Source organism: Pan paniscus, chromosome 10 (genome assembly GCF_029289425.2).
Source record: "Pan paniscus chromosome 10, NHGRI_mPanPan1-v2.0_pri, whole genome shotgun sequence".
NCBI lineage: Eukaryota > Metazoa > Chordata > Mammalia > Primates > Hominidae > Pan > Pan paniscus.
In genome coordinates this window covers 108896269-108917626 of record NC_073259.2, presented here as the reverse complement: position 1 = coordinate 108917626, position 21358 = coordinate 108896269, and the positions used below count along the sequence as shown (strand labels likewise).

At 38.1% G+C, this 21358-nt stretch overlaps 1 protein-coding gene across 3 annotated transcripts in view; it reads right to left on the bottom strand.

Moving 5' to 3' along the window:
• ANO4 (anoctamin 4) overlaps nucleotides 1-21358 on the bottom strand; it is a 337100-nt gene that overhangs the window by 277354 nt on the left and 38388 nt on the right. The window contains exon 2 of one of the 3 annotated variants that reach the window (XM_055096038.3): nucleotides 11878-11929. The exons of the other annotated variants lie outside the window; for them this stretch is intronic. The gene's annotated coding sequence lies outside the window, so the exon portion shown is untranslated. The remainder of the gene's footprint in view (nucleotides 1-11877; nucleotides 11930-21358) is intronic. 3 annotated transcript variants of the gene reach the window in all.

The window sequence follows — 21358 nt, the reverse complement described above, 5'->3', positions numbered from 1 at the left end:
CAAAATAAAGATATTTTTCAGAAAATAAGACAGAGAGATTTTATCACTCATAGAAATGTCCATAAAAGATGCTCCTTCTTAGAAGCCAGACAGAATCCGGAAGGAACATGGAAAATGCAAAAACAATAATACATAAATAAACTGGTTGTCATGTTGGTAAGTCTACCTAGAACTACTGACTGGCTACAAAAACAACAACAAAATAGTAATAATGGTTTATTTGGGGATTATCAGAAAGCAAGTATAAGTAAAATACTGAACAATTGTAATATTATATATAAGAATGGGAAGATTGTAGTTAAATGGTATTTAGATCCTTGCGTTATTTGGGAAGAGGACAGAGATACTACCTTTAGCCTTTGATAAATATACACGTAAAACATTTATGCATACTTCAGTCAACATTGGAAGTTAATAGGTCAAGGAAGTATGCTGTAATTTCTAAAGTAAAGGTAAATGAAAGACTTTATAGGTTCTGAACTAACAGGAAAAAATGGGGAAGAACCTGCTAAATTTTGGATATCAAAAGTTATTTAAAAACTATGGTAACTAAGAGAGAGTAGTACAGGTGCAGTGATTGACAAATAGACCAAAAGAACAGAAGCAAAAGCTCAAAAAGAAACCAATGCATATGAAAACATTCAAATTCGGGCAAAGGTAATATTACTAAGTAATTGTAGAGGACAGTCTTTTTAATAAATATGAAGGTAAAAACAAATCTCTAGAACATTATATTAGAAAATATCTTCATGAAGTTGGAGTAAGGAAATATTTCTTAAACAGGACATACAATGTACTTAACAATAAAAGAATGGTAAATTATATAATATTAAAAACTTCTGTTCACAAAATAAATTATTAAGAGAGCTTTGAAAAGGCACGCTCCTTATTAGGAGAAGATGTTTGCCATGCATATTCCAGACAAATGGCTTGTATCTAGAAAATATAAAAAACCTCTTCATATTTATATAAAAAGATTATAATTAAGTAGAAAAATGGTCAAGAGACTTGAACAGGCAGCTCATCAAAGGGGAAATTCAAATGGTTAGAAAGTTGTACAAAGGTCCTCTACTTCATTAGTCATCAGGGAAATGCAAAGCAAACCCTCAATAAGATACACTTACATACACACCACATGAATGATTAAATTGTTCCCAGGAAGGTTATACCTCTGGCACCATAAAGCATTCCCATTTTACCTATTCTTGCTAACTTTGAGTGTTATCAATTTATTTAAATTGCCAACATGACGGACAAAGTGGTAACTGACAGTTTTAGTTTGCGTTTTGGAATATTACAGATTTTGTAATTTTTATGTATATTGACTAGGACATGTATATTTGTATATTTTTATTTTGAGACTCATCTATATCCATTTTTCTACAGGCTATCCATTATCACAAACACTGTTAGTTCCATCTTCCTTAGTAAGAAGGTATAGCTGGTATTCAAGGCAGCAACGTGCCCACGAGGAATAGTGGTATGACCCAGTTCTGGCCATGAAGTAATCAGAAGCCTACTACTGAGGATCCAGGAAAATGGTTTGTTTCCTAGTGAAAAGACAGTTTCAGCTGTCTTCTGACCATCTCCTTCCTCCTGCCTGGGATGCAGAATGTGGTGTCTGGAGGAAAGCATCAATCTTGTCAACATGAGGATGATAGCCACATACATGTTTAGGACAGTAGAAGAAGCCTGTATCCTGGAGGCCTTCCTTGAGCTGCTGAACTAGTCCTGAATTGTCTTCCTCCAGGTTTCCTGTGATGTGAGAAAAATAAAGCCCCACTGGATTCAACCTCTGCAGCAGGGTTTGTTACATACATCTGAACGCAACTGAACTGCTGCATCCATCTCTTTCTTATTTATTTGAAATATGTTTTTAATAGATTAGGTATAGATTATAGCAAGTTTATAAGCAAGAAAGCACAAATTTCAAAAGGAAGGAGGGTATACATAGGATCCCTGTGCCTGGACATTTTCTTTTAGATATCTATGCTTTCTCAAGCAGTTAAAGTAATCCTTTTTAAAAGTAAGTCATGTCAGGTCACTCCCCTATTTAAGTCTTTGCAATGATTCCTGTGTCATTAAGAGTAAAAACCCAAGCACCCAAAATGGTTTATGAGAGGCTAGAATGCTCCTGCCCCCAGCCTATTCTGAAATTCAGGCCTCATTTCCACCTGCTCTCTCCCAAGCACTCATTCTGCTCCCCCAACACAGGCCTTCCTGATAGCCCTTGAGCTGAGCATACTCCCACTAAGGACCTTTACATTTGCTGATCCCTCTGCTTGGAGCATCAGGTACATTGGCTTGTCTCCCTCCCCTCCCTCCACAGGTCTTTGGTCAGGTGCATCTGGTAAGCGAGGCCTTCCTTCACAGCCCACACTTCACATACCCCCTACTTGATTCACTTTGCTTCTCTGCATTTCCCACCACCTGATACATTATAGAATTACTCCTTTAAGAACTTATCCTTTAATGAAATTATTTTTAAAAGAGGAGAAAATATGGATGAATATTTGTCATCACTTTGAATATAGAAAGGATTTCCCAACACAAAAGCAAAGAAAGAATTCACAAAGTAAAAGATTAGTAGACTTCATATAAATAAATTCTTAAATTTACCCAGTCTGAGAAAATTAAAAGGCAAAAAAGCTGGAATTGCCTAGAGAAAATATCTGTGACCATTGAAATATAGTTTATATAGAAAGAACATTAAAATCTCTGGGAAAAAGCAGCAAGTCTCCTAAAGACAGAAATACAAAAGGATAGGCAGGGATAGATATTTAACAAAAAGGGAAAGAAAAATGAGCAACAAACTTTTAAAATACTCTACTTCACTAATAATAATGTTTAAAATGTAAACAAGAAGATATAATTGTGCATGTTTTTAAAAAATGGGGGACAATGTTAAAAGAATATATGATATGGACAACTTCATAAATTGATGATGGAGGTATAAATTCGAGTCTTACTCTGGAAGCATCTTGGCATTTTTGTATCTAGAGTTTAAAAAATATTGATACCCTTTGATCTGGTATTTCCACTTGCAATATGCATAGCAAGATAGTCATAGACTAACATTCACAGAAAAGTTATTCGCTGCAGCACATTTTAAAAGAGCTAAAAATAGAAACACAAATATCCCACAATATGAGAATGCTTAAATATGTTATGTTATATGCATAATATAGAATATTAATATCTCATTAAAATCATTTAAAATAATTTTTAACAACCTGAAAAAATATGTAATTTTCATATAGTTGAAAATTCAGGATGCTACATACATTGCACAGTATAAGTGTTTAAGAATGTGAAGAAATCTATATAATCAAGATCAAAGAAGACATACCAAATATCAATAATTTCTGCATTCATATGATAAAGGTAGAAACATTTTCTTTCCTTTTCAAAATATAGTTCTGAATTTCCTAAATTTTTATCGACAATTTTAAAAATCCCGGAAAAAAATGACTCTTACTTAAAATAAAAGCACATTTAAAGCGTGGTGTTCATGATCCTAGGTTCTGCCAGTCTCAATAGAATGATTAATATTCATTGTTCATAATAAGTATTTCAGGTAAAATGTATGCCTGAGAAAATTTTCTGATGCCAGAAAAGTTACCTAAGAAAAAAATTTAGATCCTCAAGACAGAAATGGAAACCAAAATAAAGAAAATGATGGTGAACCTGGCTCCAGTACTATGTGAAATTCTATCAGAAAGTGCAGCCTGTTATGATCCTTCATCAAAATGGAAAGCATAGGAGGAATGACTCTCCTCATTGGGCATGACCAGTAGGTGTACAAGGAAGAACCATGTCCTCCTAGACCTTCTTTTAATTATTTCAGTCAACTGTCAACTTTGCTGTTACTTCCTATGATTTCCAAATTCCTGACTCTAATCATATATAAGTCCCCTTTCCAAGGATCAATGGCAGAAATACTGATAAAACTCCAATGAGAAAATGTTTACATTTTATTTTATTTATTAACTAAATATCCCTAAATAAACGATTAATTTAATAGATAAACACTAACATTCTGAAAATTCAGCCTCAATGGTTGCTTCAGGTAGCTGAGGTAGCTTCAGAGTTCCAGGTACTCTCAAATACTTTCAACTCATTTCAACCAAATGTACACATTACAGAATACATTGCACGGTCTGAAAGACCACCTGCTTGATGGCCCGAGCCCACAAGGTCCCAGGTATTTGAGGCTGGTGGTGACAATTAACAGAACAATTGATCCCAAGCCCACAAGGTCCCAGGTATTTGAGGTTGGTGGTGACAGTTAACAGAACAATTGATATAATCCCCATTTTGGCAGTTTGGTAATATTACAAAGCACACATTCAATGACCTAGCAAATATAGCTCTAAAAATTTTCCTACATATACATGTGCATGCGCAAAATGACATGGGTGAAAAAATGAATTCACAGATATGGAATTTAAAATGGTCACCTAAAAATCCATCAATAATGGACTAGTAAAATGAATTGGAATATATCCATAGAGTGGAATACTTTGAAACTATGAAAGAGATAAAAAGAATCTCCTTGTGTACTCACTCATTTATATAGATGTTTGCCAATAAGACAAACCAGTAAGTAAAAAAGCAAACAGACAGCCTGCAGCCTATGTTACCATTCGTCTTGTGAAAGGTATAAAACTAAAACGTTGACTGCCTCTGGGTTGGAGAAATTGGTGGCTGAGAAATGAGGCAGGAAGGAGACTCTTTCTTCCCTGTATACTATTTTATCTTTAAAATTTGTAACATACGATGGTATTACCTATATGAAAATAAAATAAAACACTTGAAAATACATACAGAATAATTTAACTGTATGTTTCTCTGTTTTTCTATTAATATTACCAATCTCAATTACTGTTTATGGCCCAGGTTCTTTTCTATTCTAGTAAAATACATGTCTATTGTAATAGGCAAATGTTTTCCAGCTCAGAACATTAACTACTGCAGGATCTTTTACCCAAAGGACAGGATTCTTTTATTTTCAATATCAGTTATTAATTTACATGTTTAACTATGATTTGTTAAGTGCTCTCCACATGCTAACACGTGCACGAGGCCTACAAAGTGGAAAAGATGCACGTCTTATTTAAAGGAGCTCATAATACAGTAGGAAAGACAGAAAATTGAGCAAGCAACTTATTCCATTCATAACTATCTATTTATTCCCACTATGTGCAGGACAAATCAACACAGTGTGATAAGTAGGAAAAGAAAGGGAAGAGATAAGGCACCAGGAGAGCCCAGACAAGCCCAGCTCTATCAGAGTAGGTGAGAGAAGTCCAAAAGACAACAGGAATTACCCAGGACATGGAGGGGGCAAGACATGTTCCACCATGTCCAAAAGTTAAGAAAATCCACTGAGCAATCAGTAACCTACAGGTAGTTAGCATGGCTCAGTAGAAGAGTGTGAGGGGGTCACGTGCAGAAAAGAAGCTGGAGCAATGGACCACGAGAAGTCAGACCACAAAGGACCATGCTCAAGGTTTGGAATTTTAGCCCAAAGACACCAAAGACTCACAAAGGGTTTCAAGCATTTGGGATTCCCAAACAGTAGTTTCCAAACTTGGTTATACATCAGTATCATCAAAAGAGTTTGATTTTCAGTCCCACCCTAAACTTACTGAATAAGAATTTTAGGGCATGGGTCCCAGAATCTGCACTTTTTTTAAAAGTTTGCCTGGTGATTCTGATAGTAAACCAACTATAGGATCTAGGTATCTAGGATCTCTGATATATACACCTCAAGGCTCAAAATACCCTCTTAGTGACTAGAAATGAAACAAGGAAAAGTCTCTGCTCCTCCCTCCCAAAGCAATTGCTGAGTATAGAAGAAGGTTGGTTTTATTGGGCTATCCCAACACCAGAGACAGAGAAAGCAAAAGGCAGGAACAATGGGATAAATCAAGGCTAGTACTCTGAAGGGGAACATTTATAAGTCCTAATCTACAGGAAGAAAAAGAAAAAAACAAATGAAATCTCAGTTGACATAGGTACAAAAATTTCTTCTTACTTTGATTATTTTAAGTCATTATAAGACACCAAAGCAGAGAGTACAATTTAACATTACTTTTAGCTCAGCCACATATTTGGAGTTTAAGACTCATATTTGGCATTCATAGCCATACAGCACATACAATCTCAATTGGCCTAAAATGGGAAGTTTTTCACCACCTGAGGCAAAATGAGAAGTGGCTATTTGCTTCCTGTACCAAGATAACTTGATGTTACTAAAGACTGGGGAGAGCTTCACATTCACAACTCTTTAATGCTTTAATGCACCACAGTAAACATTCATCTCTATTTTGGGTTTGTCTTCCCTATAAAAATTCATCTTGGCTCACGCCTGTAATCCCAGCACTTTGGGAGGCCGAGGCAGGCGGATCATGAGGTCAGGAGATCGAGACCATCCTGGCTAACACGATGAAACCCCGTCTCTACTAAAAATACAAAAAATTAGCCAGGCGTGGTGGTGGGCACCTGTAGTCCCAGCTACTCGGGAGGCTGAGTCAGGAGAACGGCGTGAACCCGGGAGGCGGAGCTTGCAGTGAGCCGAGATCGTGCCACTGCACTCCAGCCTGGGTGACAGAGCGAGACTCCACCTCAAAAAAAAAAAAAAATTATCTTGGCCACCATTTGAGGTGTTTTGCAAGACATAATTACACAGTAATTCTGACATGAAAACAAAAGAAAGAAATAAGGAAAACCAAACTACCATACAAAGATATATTTTAAACATTTAACAGCCTTCAATATAGATGAGTCAAATACTTAATAGAAATACCACCCACAGTTCCACCTGATCTGCACAGCATTTCCTTCCAAAAAAGCAAGTGTATGTTTATTAAATGTATTCATTCACTCATTCAATGGGTATTTACTGGGCATCCACTCTGTGGCAGACACTGTGATAAGTACAATGAAGTGGTGAATAAGGCAATCTTCTCCCTGCCCTCACTTCACATACTGGTAAAAACAAACATTAGACAAAGCACAATAAGGACATGGGGTAAAGTGCTGTGAATGGAGGCCCAGGATGTTAAGGGAACACACCACTGGGACCTAATCTGGATTGGGGGTTATGCAGAGCTTACCCTGAAGATTTTGTAAAAGTTGTGATTTCAAAAATTAAGTAGAAGTTGGGGGGGGGTGTGGAAGGAAAGAAGAGGAGGAAGAATAACTGTATGTATAGATTGGGAGGCAGGGTAGGAAGGGAATAAGATAGACATGGAGGAACAGCATTAGAAAATGTATAGAAACGAGATAAAACATAGTGTGCTTTAAAAACTGAGAAAATCATTATGGGTTGGCAAAGAAGGAAAAGGAAAACATAGACAGTATATAAAGAAAGGTGGCAGGAGAGATAGCCAGGGGATACATATACACAGTATCGAATTAATCTGGAACACTCCCCTGAATTAAGCAGAGATGAGTACTTTTGTCCCAATTTATAATTAGCTCTAGAGCATAAAAATTAAGTGCCTTGGCCAAGGTCACCAAGTCAGAGCAAAGTCAGCTGTCTGCGGCACTAGATCCATTTGTCTAATGGTTCCAACAGATACTGAAATTCAGGATATTGCTTTAGTCCCAAATTACATAAAATTGAATTTTCTGATGTTTTAATAGATATTAGCACCAGTAAAATATTTGTTGTTCATAACATCAAATTATTGAGTGATATTTTATTAAGTTTTTCAAAATGTTACCATTGGGGGAAACTGTACACAAGTTCTTTCTGTGTTATTTCTTATAACTTTATATGAATCAATAATTATCCAAATAATTTGTTGAAAAATGGAATTACTGGTTTACCCAAAAACTAACAGTAAGAAGACAAGAGAGGAAAGTATGATTTTTATATACTAGGATGATCTTCATGTTTTTCAGCTTACTACTAATTCATTCAAGGTTTTGGGACACTACAGATTTAACACTGATCAAGGGATTTCTATGTGCTAGACGCCTTGCTAGTTAATTTGCAATCTCATATATGCCTCATAACTACAAGATCAATGTCTTATAATTTCATTTTATGGATTAGAAAATAAACACAGAGCAGCTAAATAATTCACCCAGAGTTTCAAGGGTATGGGTGGCAGAGGCAGAACTCAAACCCAGGTCTGTGTTACTCCAAAGCTCTGGTTCCTAGGTTGAAAGCCAGGTCCTAGGTTCTTTCCTTCCATGGGTCATTCACTCCCTTTAGGCATCCATTTCCTCTACTCAATGAAACTAAACCAGATGAGCTCTGATTTCATTTCAAGTTCTAAATGTTTGCCAACTTACAATGAACTGGTAAAGTAAATGCTATATATGCTATCTAAAAACAACATTATGATAAAATGTTACTTTTTGCATTTATTCCCCCTTTCCTTAGTTTAGATAACTACTAGGGTGAACTATAGAGTAATTGTGCTTTTTCTTAATTCTGAGAAACTCCATGTAGACAATATATTTATATGATTATGTAGCCATGTATCACATAGATACAGACATATGTACCATATAGACAATAAAAAGACTCTATTGCAAACATCTTAAGCTATAAAAATATAAGCAAATTTATTGGCTCATGTTACTAAAATGTACAAGGACAGGCAAGTTTCAGTCATGGATGGATGCTCAAACAATGTCCTCTTGGGAGGAATAAAAGAGGAAGAGAGATTGTCCTAAGCTAAAAAGAGGTCAGAGACCTTAACCTCAAGCCATTCCTACCCTTTAAACCCCAGAGTAATTACTATATGCCAGCCAGTCCTCTCCCAGGTCAACTTTCCTTTCAGGTGCCATCTCAGAAATGTCTAATATTTCTGTGATGACTCATATCCCCTCCAGGTTCCGCCCATTCACAGCTTCTTTGAAAAACTATGTGCACTCACCATCCCATCTGCTTCCTCACGTCCCATTCACTCTCTCACTCCCTGTAATCTTTTCTCCACCCACCTACACCCCACTCAAAACACTTTTGCTTACAGCACAATGACTTCCATCTGGCCACTATGATGGGCCTTTCCTGCTCTCCGGTTCTTAATCTCCCAGTAGAACTTCACATGGTGGACAACTTTCAGAACTTCTGAAAGCTCTTCTCTTGGATTTAGCAATAAAATATCTGCCTGGTTTTCCCAACTCCTCTGCTGTTCCTTTTCAGTCTTCAACATCCTCTTTCTCTACCCACTAATTAATTTCTCCAGGGCTTTGTCCTGGGTCCCCTTTTCTTCTCTCTCTACGTTCTTCCTTGTTGATCTCCCCTATTCCCATAGTATTAATATTATGAACATGCTAATGCTCCCTAATTTCCCTCTTGCTTTGACTATCCCTCCGGCTGACTATTTTATACCTCCACGTGGATGCCTCATAGGCTTTTAAAGCCCTGACTTTAATTTTTCATTCCTCACTCTCTATATCTATCCTCTCCAAAAATCCAGCTCCTCTACCTTTCTAATTTCAACAAAGGGTTCCACCCTCCACCAGACAGGCAGGTCAGAAACATCCCTCTACCTTACCACCCCACAGAGCTGTGTCTGTTGGGAGTTCCTGTCACTTCAGAACCCAAAATAAATCTTGACTCTAGTCACTCTTCTCCATCCCCACTTCCCCAACTCTCATCCAATCCACCACCCTTTTTCTCCTGGACCAGACTCTTAACTGGCATCCTCACATCCAGTCAGATTTATTTCCAATACATTATCCTAAGAACACAGGGGAATTGCTGTGAGATGAAATCCAGAACATGTTACTCTCCTGCTTGCAACCTCTAAATGGCTTCTCAATCCACACTGGATAGAATATAAAATCCAGTTTCCCCTCAGAGAATGCTCCCCAGATCTGAAACTTATCATCATTCTTGTCTCTAAGTATCTCATTTCCTCCCTCTTTGCACTACCCATTCCATTGGCCTGTTCTCTTTTCTTCACAGGCCTTAACACTATCTGAAATTATCTTTCTGGCTTATTCTCTTGCTTAAATCTAATCCCCTCCTGTACAGTGTACACTCCATGAAGGCAGGCACCTTGCATTTACCTCTGTAATTCTAATGCCCAGAACAGTACCTGATATACAGTGGATACTCAATAAATAACTGCTGAATGAATGAATGAATGAATGAAGCACAGACATCTTTGACATGCATCGTCTTGACTTTAGATGAAAGGAAAGGAAGTAAACAGGAAGTTTATTTTTAGCTCAGCTTCTATCGGAAGAGAATTATCTAATAACTCCAACAGTCTTTCATCCTGGTCAGTTTTTCAACATGAACAACTCATTGTATATTTCAAATTGAAGTCCAAACTCCCACAATCACTCTCAGATTATTCCATTCCACTCTATCAGCATGGGATAATTATTTATTCTAAAATGACTGGTTGAGCCATTCCTCTCTCCTTATTCAAAAGCCTAACCAACTTAAAAGTGACTTTGTATGTATTTGAAGGAGTAGTAATCATTCCTAACAATAACAGGATTTTATGTGGTCATGTCGTCGTCTACCTGTCTTCTAAATTACAGGATAATTTTACAGAGCACTTTTAAAGGGTGCTTGTTTGATATTGGTAAGGCCCTTTATTCTGTTGAACATCTTGATGAATGTTTGAATATGTAAGTTTGGGGCGAGAAGTTGAGGACAGTTAAACTGCTGTATAAAAAGACATTGAAGCTCTCAGGAACAGAAGGTGTGAAGGATATTTTCTGAGTATAGATTAGAAATATTTTTACAGAGTTACAATATTATAGTTAGGGGAATGTCGACAGTCCAGATACTTGTTTAGTGAATCTATTCATTCTTGACTTAGCTTGACAATAATTTCTTATCTCAGAATCATGATATTGATGCTGATAATGATTATGGTAACCACTAGCAATTATTGAGGACTAAAAATATACCAAGCACATTCCTAAAGCACTTGGTGTGCACTATTTCAGTCTTCATAACAATTTGCCTACAGCCAACCCAGAGAGTAAGCGGTGGTGTTGGACTTGAACCCAGATTTTCCCATGGTCTCAATTGCTATGCTATAAAAGAAGATTAACAGCTCCTCTATCATAATTCTAACAAGAAGAAGTCACTGGAAGGTGATGCTGGTGTGACAGAAATTTTGGAGGAAATAAATTATGTCATACTGGAGTTTGTGAAAGAGAAAGGATGAATTAAGACACAAATTTAGAATATACCGTGGTTTGAAAGTTTGTGTCCCCTCCAAAAGTCTTGTTGAAACTTAATCCTCCGTGCAACAGTATTAAGAGGTGGGGCCTTTAGGAGGTGGTTAAGCCACGGGGGCTCTACTCTTATGGATGGAATTCGTGCCTTATAAAAGGGCTAAAGGGATCGAGGTAGGCCCCTTTACCCTTCCACCTTCTACCATGTAAGGACAAAACAACAAGGCACCATTTTGGAAGCAGAGAACAGCCCTCACCAGACACTGAATCTGCTCATATCTTGATCTTGAACTTCTGAGCCTTGAGAACTGGGAGAAACAAATTTCTATTATCTTTATATTACCCAGTCTAAGGTATTTTGTTATAGAAGTGCACATGAACTAAGACAGGATCTTAATAAAAGTGTTCATTAAAATTAGAAGTAAACTAAGCATGATGTTAGGCTCAGAAGTTCTAAATAGGAACCTACCTACCTCAGAAAGGAATGAGCCTCTAAAAAACATTTCAAACAGGCGCACACACACACACACATACACATACACACACTTGCAAACAGCTGCGGAGGGGAGATAAAAGAGCAGGCTTCCAGAGAAAATAATGTGGTCACAGAGGAAACTTTCTGAGGGGTTCAGGCTTCAAAACAACCACATAAAAGATGGAAGGAGAATCATATAACAAAGAATGAAATATAAGAGTAGCACTGACCTATATGAAGAATGTCAGAAAAGTTCAACTAAAGCCAGGAATGAGCTGGAGCCTGTGAAAAATGCCAAAGATGACAAAAAGGTTAGGCTGCAAAAACAAAAAGAAAAGATACTCAGAGCCAGAAAATGAATAAAGAATATTATTGTCCTTGGCTTTCAGTGGGGCGGGGGGCGGGGGCGTGGATATTTACCAGTAGTTTGGCATTTGTCAGAAGCTACACAGAGAATTTGGCTGAGACATGTGCCAGTGTTGGGCCCACCAATCTTGCTGACTCGCTATCAGGAAGATTCCAGATCCCCAAAGAGGCAATGTACCTCTCTTAAAACACAAGTCCAAAAATGTCATAGAAGATGCATCCAACTTCTGCATTGTCGTCTACAAAGAGCAAACAGCAAAAGTAGATTAAGTATTGTTAAGAAGTACCTGGAGCTAACAGAAGAAAATGAGTTCATCCTTCAGGCCCTGATCAATTATATCCTATATTTCTGAAAGGCTAGTATGTCTTATAAAATCAAACAATGATTTTAAACTAACATGAAGGCTAGCAGTCCAAATTTGTCCTCAGGACTTTGACACTTGCTGTTCCCTCTGCCTGGACTACCGTTCACCCTGGATCTTCCTATGCTCCCTCACTTTATTTAGGACTGTCAAATGTCACCACCTCAGCCTTCCTGACCATTCTGTTTTGGTAGCTTGCAACCCCCTATTCATTATTCTATATCTCCTCACCCAGCTTCATCTTTCTTTGTAGCATTTACCACTACCTAAAAGATGTTTCTGCTTATTTATTTGTTGCCTTCTTACCCATTAGAATACGAGCTCTGTGGGATATAGACTTTGTCTTATTCACTACCTTATCCACCGTACCAGGTACTCAATGAATACTTGTTGAATGAATGAATATGTACATGAGTAGGGAGACCTGGGTCAGTTATAATTTTGGCGGATGTCATGACAATATCAAATGATGACAAGATTTGTATGAGCCAATAAAAATATGTGGTAGCATTTTTTTAAATGTCATTTTAGGCTTTAGTAGTATGACAGTGGTATCTCAGGGATACATTAGAATTTCCCAAGTGTATTTACCATCATAATATCCATCTTTGAGATCTTCTCCCCTCATTTCTGGTTCAGTAACTATATGATGAGGCACAGGCATCTTTTTTTTAAAGGTGTTCCCATTGCTCACCTCCTATTAAGACTCACTGGCTAGAGAAAAATAGGTGGTCATTTCATTGGATTTTGTCAACCAACGTTCCAGGCATGCCTAAAAGATCCTGATGAGGGCTGGTGACCTAACTCAAAAACAGCATGATCTGGTAGTTTTTCAGGTGAGTTATGGTGCATTTAGAGAAGGCTAGCCAAAGACAAATGCAGGAAATAATTAACATTCCATAGCCTAATAGATGCCTTTGGCCAATTCACAGGTAAGAAAGCTGACCTCTGACTCTAGTAAATGTCTTTACCTCTGTCACATCAGGGATCTTTGAGGGGGTTTCTATGTTACTACAGTCTGGAAAAGAGATATGTTTGGCTGGAAAACAAACAACAACTCATGATTGCTGCCTTCACATGTCTGAGGGACTGTGACTCAGAAAATTGGATATAGGTTTATTTTGTTCCTAATTCCAACCTCTGAAACAATTCAATATGAACAGGAGAAGTAAAAATAAAAGAGCACTGAACAAGGAGTCACCCAATCTAGGTTCCATCCCTCCTCTGACATTTACTACTAACTGCTATGAGCCAAACAAGTCATTTACTCTCTGTGTCTCAGTTTCCCCAACTGTAAAGTGGCACAATGCCTGCCCTTCCTGCTTCATACTGCCTTCAATAAAGAAAGTCCTCTGAAAATCGTAAAGTTATATATAGATGGTAGGATTACTACCAAGTTACAGGATCAAGATTTAATTTGTAATTAAGAACTTTCAACACTTACAAGAACCAATCTAGTAGTGCAAGCTGTTTCAAACTGGGCAAGTTCAAACTGGGACAGAAAGACACGGATTGTTAATTGCACTGAAGTCATTCCTCCTTGAGAAGGAAAGAGAATGGGTAACTAATGTTTTCTAAGCCAGTGGTCCCTTTATTGTTATTATTATTATTATTATTATTTTTGGTTTAAGGACTTCTTTTTCATGTCAGAAAATTTCACTGAACACACCACTCATAAATATGTATGAGAGAGGAGTGGGGGAAAAGGCCACAGCCTCAGCAGCATCTGATTACAAAAATTCAAAATAACCAGAATTACGATGTACTAGCTGATGCAGTCAAATAATTTCCATTTCTCAAGCACTATAGGACTCATGTCCATATGAAGACGGGCAGTGTGATTATGTGTGTAAGACATTACTCAGACTTCTAGGAAGGCAATACACTTTTTAGATTAGTGCACATTTTACAATAATGCATTCATTTTTGCAGACAGTGAAGCCCAGACACAGAATTCTTATTTTTTGCCACACTAAATTAACTAGTGGGCAGCATCCAAGTCCAGTCAGCCTTCACAAATGAAATAAGGTTCTGTCTAAAGGAAAAAAAAATCTTTAAAATGTTCACTTCTCTTAACTCCAGCAAGCAAATTTCAAACAAGCAGTGGGTCCTGGATATTTTACCTTATTTATTTGAAAATGCCACTGATTGTAAGATACCCCATTGCCATATGTACTGCGAATGAAAAAAAGGCCAATTAAACTATGAAAGAATACTTTATCACTTAAAATTTTTGTATCTTTATTAAAATGTGCTTTTAAACTTGCCCAGATTGTTTTTTGTAATATATATTCTTGTACCTACATTACAAAGAAATAAACTGGTTAAGGTATCCCTAAACTTTCTTTATTTGCAGTTGGAATCTACTAAATAAATTGTGACTTGGTGTTTTCAGTTTCTGTGCTTCTCCACACAAAATCATTCTCTCTGCCATCAAGAGGGAGGTACTACAGCATCTCCTCAAAGAGGGATCACATATTATCTCCGAGATTTTCTTCTGAGCCACTGGCCCCCATTCTGCAAGTTCTGGTACAAATCCACAATCAAAAGCAATGATATCACAATTACGGCCTGGCCAGCAGAAGTATAAGACACATCCCAAAGACAGAATGATGTACATCTTGAAAACAATACAGTATAAAATTCTTAGGAGAATCAATTCGGAAAAAAAAATAGTTTTCTAACTAATAATGAAAATAGGCTTATCTTCCTAAGTACCTCATTGGTGATGTCCTCAGTCTTCTAATCCTCAAGGCAAGATAGGGAACCTGCTTTTAGTCTCCCTTCTGTTTCATCTAACTATACTGCCCATTGGACTTGCTCCTTGCTTCTCAGTCCTCAATCCACATCTTCCTTCAGGCTTTAACCCATCTCAAACACTTGATAATTACAGTTTTCTAACTGCCCTTCCTACCTGCAGTCTCTCTGCAATCCAACATATTAGGATTAATGACCTTCAAATACCTCTTTCATCATTAATTCCTAGTTCAAGCATTCCCACCTGCCCCATTTTTCCCATGGCTAAAACATCGAACTCCTTTGAAGGCCCCATAAAATCTGACCTCACTTTATTTATGAAACTTTATTTCCCACCTTCCTCTCCACACATCTGACCTGATGCTTGGGCCAGTCTCCTTATCTTTTGTTTTTACCATATGTATTCCCAACAGCACATTTTTGATCAAGCTACCTTCTCCTCCACCTATTCAGCTGTAATCTCTTTCCCTTGACAAAGTCTTTTCTGACTTTTCCAGGCCCTGTGGACTTCTTATTCTGTATTCCTGCTATGCTGATAGTGAGTATATTTTGGTTTTAGACTGAATGTGCACTCTTACTCTTTTTCCCTATGAGATTGTCAGCTTAGAATCATCAAAAAACAAACAAACCTTGAGGCTCAGTCAACTCCTGCCAAGGTGGCACCCCATACCCCCATTCAGTTTTAGTCCATGCTCTTTACAGTCTTTTGCAAGAGTTACCACCTGCTGCTATATCTTCTTTTTTTTTTTTTTTTTTTTTTGAGACGGAGTCTCACTCTGTCATCCAGGCTGGAGTGTAATGAAGCGATCTCGGCTCACTGCAACCTCCACCTCCTGGATTCATGCTGCTGTATCTTCTCACCTTCACCACCACCAGCCTCAGCCATGTGCATCTTAAATTCATACTCAATAATCACAAGGATCAGCAAGTCCACTATGCCCCCTACCATGGCCACCAACAGGCCCTATAGGGGCCTGTGGAATATTGAATAGTCAAGGCTCACTCATGCTGAGCAGGCTAAGCTGGTCTGTTAAAAAGGAAGGGGCAGTTATAAGAAGAAAGGGGGCTTTCTGAGAAATAGAACCACTTAACCATGGCATCTATGATGTTTGTATCAGACAACCTCATGCTGACTTGAAAATCTAAAGAAAAATAATCTGTTGAAGCTCTACCTTTATGTGACTTTGACCACTCAAACCTTTATTTGACCACTCAAACCTTTACTGCCCTGACTTTGGGTATGAGCGAGCTTTTTTTCTTTTTTAGAGACAAGGTCTCCCTCAGCCACCCAGACTGGAGTGCAGTGGTCCAATCATAGCTCACTGAAATCTTGAACTCCCAGGGAGAGAGCACTTTTTTATTTAATTTGTTTTAACAGAAGTGGTCTCACTATGTTGCCCAGGCTGGTCTCAAATTCCTGGGCTCAAGCAATCCTCCTGCCTCGGCCTCCCAATGTGCTGGGATTACAGGTGTGAACCACTGCACCCGGTCGAGACAGCAATTTTGATAAGACATCTCCCAAACAGTTGTTAGACTATTTAAAAGATACGATAGCAGATAGGGAGTGTAAACTCTGAAGCAAGACTGTTGAAGTCCTAAACCCATTGCTTATTAGCCGTGTGACCTTGGACAACTGACTTTAAAGCCTCTGCATCTTGGTTTCCTTATCTGTCAAACGAAAATGATATTATAACAGTACTATTTATCTCATATGGTTGTTGTAGGATTAAATGAAAAATTCTTAGAGCTGTGCCCAGTACAGAGTAGGTGCTCAATAGGTATTAGCTACTACTATCATTGTCATCATCATCAACATTTTTATTAACAATAAAAGCATTTCATTTATTGTTATTTATCTTTTACTATAAAGGCATCTACTGGCAGGCCTGTTCCAAACACAAGGCAAAGCCTGGCTTCTCTGATATCATTTCTTCAACCTACCCATTAAAATATTGCTTTTCTCTAATGTCTTGTCATCAGCCTTCCTCTTTCAATGTAAATTCTCTCCTTTGGGGATGTTATCAAGCCAGCTTCCCTTGTGAGTTCTAGACCTGCAGTCAAAGTTAAGACTCTTACTGTATTCTGATGTCTTCACCTGGATGGTTCATCCACAGGAACCTGGAATATCACATATCTCTCCTGGCTCCTCACTACCTATGGGGCAAATGCAAATCCCTCAGCCCAGCATTCTTGTATGCATCTCTTCAAGTGCCATCATTTTCAAACTCCTAGACCTTGGGTCATCCTATTCCCTTCACCTAGAATCCCTTTTCCTTTTCCTCCATTTGAAGAAAAACTCCCTTGGAAGCATTGCCTATGACCTCATTAGAAGACCTCCTCTTTCCTGTAGGTTCTCAAAGCACTCCCAGATATTCTATATCACAGCCCGTATCACACTATATGATAGTTTGTGGCTTCTCTCCTGTTCAGAAAGAGCTTAAAGACACAGGAAGGGGAACATCACACACCAGGGCCTGTTGTGGGATGGAGGGAGGGGGGAGGGATAGCATTAGGAGATATACCTAATGTAAATGACGAGTTAATGGGTGCAGCACACCAACATGGCACATGTATACATATGTAACAAACCTGCACGTTGTGCACATGTACCCTAGAACTTACAGTATAATAAAAATATATATATATAAGACTTCATATTTTATTCATTTTTGTATGCTTAATGCCTAGTACAGTGGCAGACACATATTTTTCAAATAGATTAATAAGCTTCTGAGCCCAGGCAAACTTTTACTAGATTTTCTAAATCCCTAACAGATCAACATTTTCACCCACGGGGACTCCAAAAACTTATTGATAAATGAAATATAAAGGAAAGGAAGTAAAACGTATATGCAAAGACTACTGACTCTAAGATTACTAATAAATATTAGTTTAGCAGTTCAGCACACAGAATATTATAAGAAATGAATTTGCATTTTTCCCTGGCATTGTCATATTTTCTACCCAATGAATAGGGCCTTCAGGCACTGGTCCTGCTGTCACTAATTGAAATGTGTTTTCCTGATATTCAGCTTGTGTTGCTTTGTTGATTCATGTAGCACCTTGCTTAATTAAATAATGTAAGTGCTTGGTTACATAAGGGTACCAAATTTCCACTTCACAATTCAAGAAGTCATCATGGAAGGAGCCACTCAGTATTAGATAATACTAGATGGCAGTAGCAGTTGCAATAGAAAAATCCAAATTATCAGCCTCACTGATATCTGTCTACAGCTGCTATACAATGGTGTGGTTCTATTTTACATTTCGGTGTTCCTTGCGTGCCCTGTAGAGAAAAAGTATAAATACAAGCACAAAACCGTCCACATGGGGAAAAAACAGCACAAATAAGCCAGTAAATCAAACCCCTAAATTGCAGTAAAATGATCAACTACCTTGATGTTGCAGATCATGCAACTAATATAGACATTATGCTTACCTCTCAAAAAACTTTTATAGTAGTTTATGTGGTCAATACTTTACAACATCACAGCAATGATGCCAAGGACAGAAAAAGTACCGAGTAGAGAGAAGACTGCAGAGATTCAACTCTTGGCTCTTCAACCGTCTGTGGCTTTCCTATTTTCCTTAATCTCTTTCCCTAAGCCTCCTGTGTCTGTGATTAAGGAAAATCCTGCTCCTTCTCACACATTATGCCCATTGTATCTGTAATTCAACCACTCAAAATGAATTCAAAAATATATACAAAAGGTATTTGCCAGGCACTCTACAAGCCACCCAGGATACAAAATGAATAAGATACATCACTCCCTCAAAGAGCTCACAGACAAGTAGAGATCTAACCAGGCCCATCCTCCTGCCTGGGTGCAGTTAGCCTGCACCCTCTGCCTAATTTTGGTGCTTGCTGCAATGTACTGAAGTATGTCCTATCACATCTGTGCCTCCTCTTAGACCACAAGGCCACTGGAAGCAGAGGCCACATCTTGTTCATGTGTCGCATCTATGGTAGTCTGGTTCCCTCCTACATTTCTCATCTCATCTCCCACTACTTTCCTTCTCCTTCATTCCACTCCAGCTGCAATGACCTCTAGGCTGGTCCTTAACGTGCCAGGGGAACACATGCACCTGTGTTTGCACTTGCCATTCCCTTTGCCTTAATCACTCTTCCCTCATATATCTGCATTGCTAGCTTCCTCACATCCATCAGTTTTTGTTCAAATGTCCCCTCCTTAGTTAGTGAGACCTTCTCCAATCACTTTTTAAAACTTCAAGTCATATACCATAGCATTTTCTATTGCCCTGCCATGTCATCTTTTCCTCCATCACACATCACTAATACAAGCTGCATTTTTCTAATCTTGCTCATTGTCTGCCTCACCTTGCCACCAAAATACAAGCTCCAGGAAGACAGGAATGTTTATGTATACACTGCTATATACACGGCACCTCAGGTAAATGTTGGTACATGTATATTGAAGGGTTAATAAATATGTCATGAATATACAAACTTAGGAACTCCAAAACCTAGCATAATTACAATCTATGCTCTTCAGGAAATGAAAATTTCCAGAGTTTGAAGGGTAAAAATGGTAGGGAACGTTTTGGTGGTCTGGTCACTGCAATTCAGTTTCTCCTTCCTAACAGCATCCAGACTTCCTTTCAGGGACTTCTCTGTCTCCTGCTGTGTGAAGTCTTTGGTGATAATAAGTTCAGGTGCCTGGGCTCGTACTAGGGCAGTCGAAAGGGCAGATCCTTCCACTAACTGCCCTGGTGTAGCTGGGCTGAGCCCATCACACAGTCTCTTCTTATTTGCACCCTAAGCAATTGCCACAACAGTGGAAGAAGCAGTCGGAGCTCATTCATCTCGGTGGTGGTGGCTTGCTCAACAACTGCTCCTGTTATAAGACTGTTCACCAGATTCCTCGCCTCTCACCCATGTGATACCTCTTTGCTTCCCATCCATTCCCAAGCTTGGCTCTCTAGACTGGTGAACCGAGTGAGCTACCTTAGCCCTCCCAAAAGATCCTCTCTTTACCCATGTCAACCAAATCCTTTCTATTGCTTGTATCCAAAAACTCCAATGATACAACGTGAAAAAGAAAATAATAAATCAGAGTATTTATTAAGGGACAAATACGTTTCCTTATTTGGCTCAGAGAAGAATGCAAGTCCCATGGGGTCCATGTAAGAGAAGTGATCAGATCTAGTCTTTGAATAATGAACAGGATCATCTGGATGGGTGGGGAAGGATGAGGCTCTGAGACAAGGAAAAAAGAAACAATACTTTAAAATCTCCTACTATGAGCCAGACACTCTGCTAGACACCTTCCTCAAGAACCCACAACTAGTAAGACAAAGGTGGAGCTTAGACTTGAGACAAGATCAAAGTGTGGTTTCAAGGGAGTGTAAGCAAGACTGAGATAGAAGATCAAATGACTAATAGAAGAACCTCTTAATTGGAGGGGTGGTGAATAAAACTTGAGATTAATTATGAGGTAGTAAATGGTAGAACATCTAAATTTAAATCTTCAGGCTATGACTATTCATCCTGACTATGACTCAGGAATGGAAGTGAGGCTAGAAACATGAATTGGGTAAGAAACACAAATTTGAATATAAATTAGTGAATCAGTGCTCTAAAATAGTAAGCTAATCTATTTATGCATGTGAATGACAATATGTTCCATTTGTATATTACTCTTTTCATACAATGTTTATCTTGAGCTGCATCAAACCCTAATGATTACATCAGGTGTTAGAATGGGGGTATTAAACTAAGAAGTAATTACTCTTTTGCTTTTCAGTTTTTAATTACTTTTTGAAAAGATAGATTGGAGGCCATAAGTTACATTTTTTCATTTTCATTACCCTCTCCAGTTCCTGAATAGTTTTTCAAACTGTGTGCATCCTCTCCCCCAGTCCCTTCCATATGGAAGTTCTAGTGTTCACAAATATGTTGCGAAAATAAGCTACAGAGCATTTTAAATATGCTTATTTTACTTGGTCAGAAGTGTCAGTCTCAGGCAATCTGTCTGCTAGAAAGCATAAAAACCAATTCCTTACACAAGAGTTGAATATTAACTGAGTATAAGTGTTTAAAGTGTTAGCAGAAAATAAACAATATATTAGAGGTGGAGAAAGTGGCTCTGGGAAAGAAACTAATGATTGAAACCATGTTTTCTTCACTTTCTCTTTATTTAAGATGGCATCTTTAAGACCATATGTAGCTCAAAATGGTGAGTTCCTTTCCATTGTGTTCAGATAA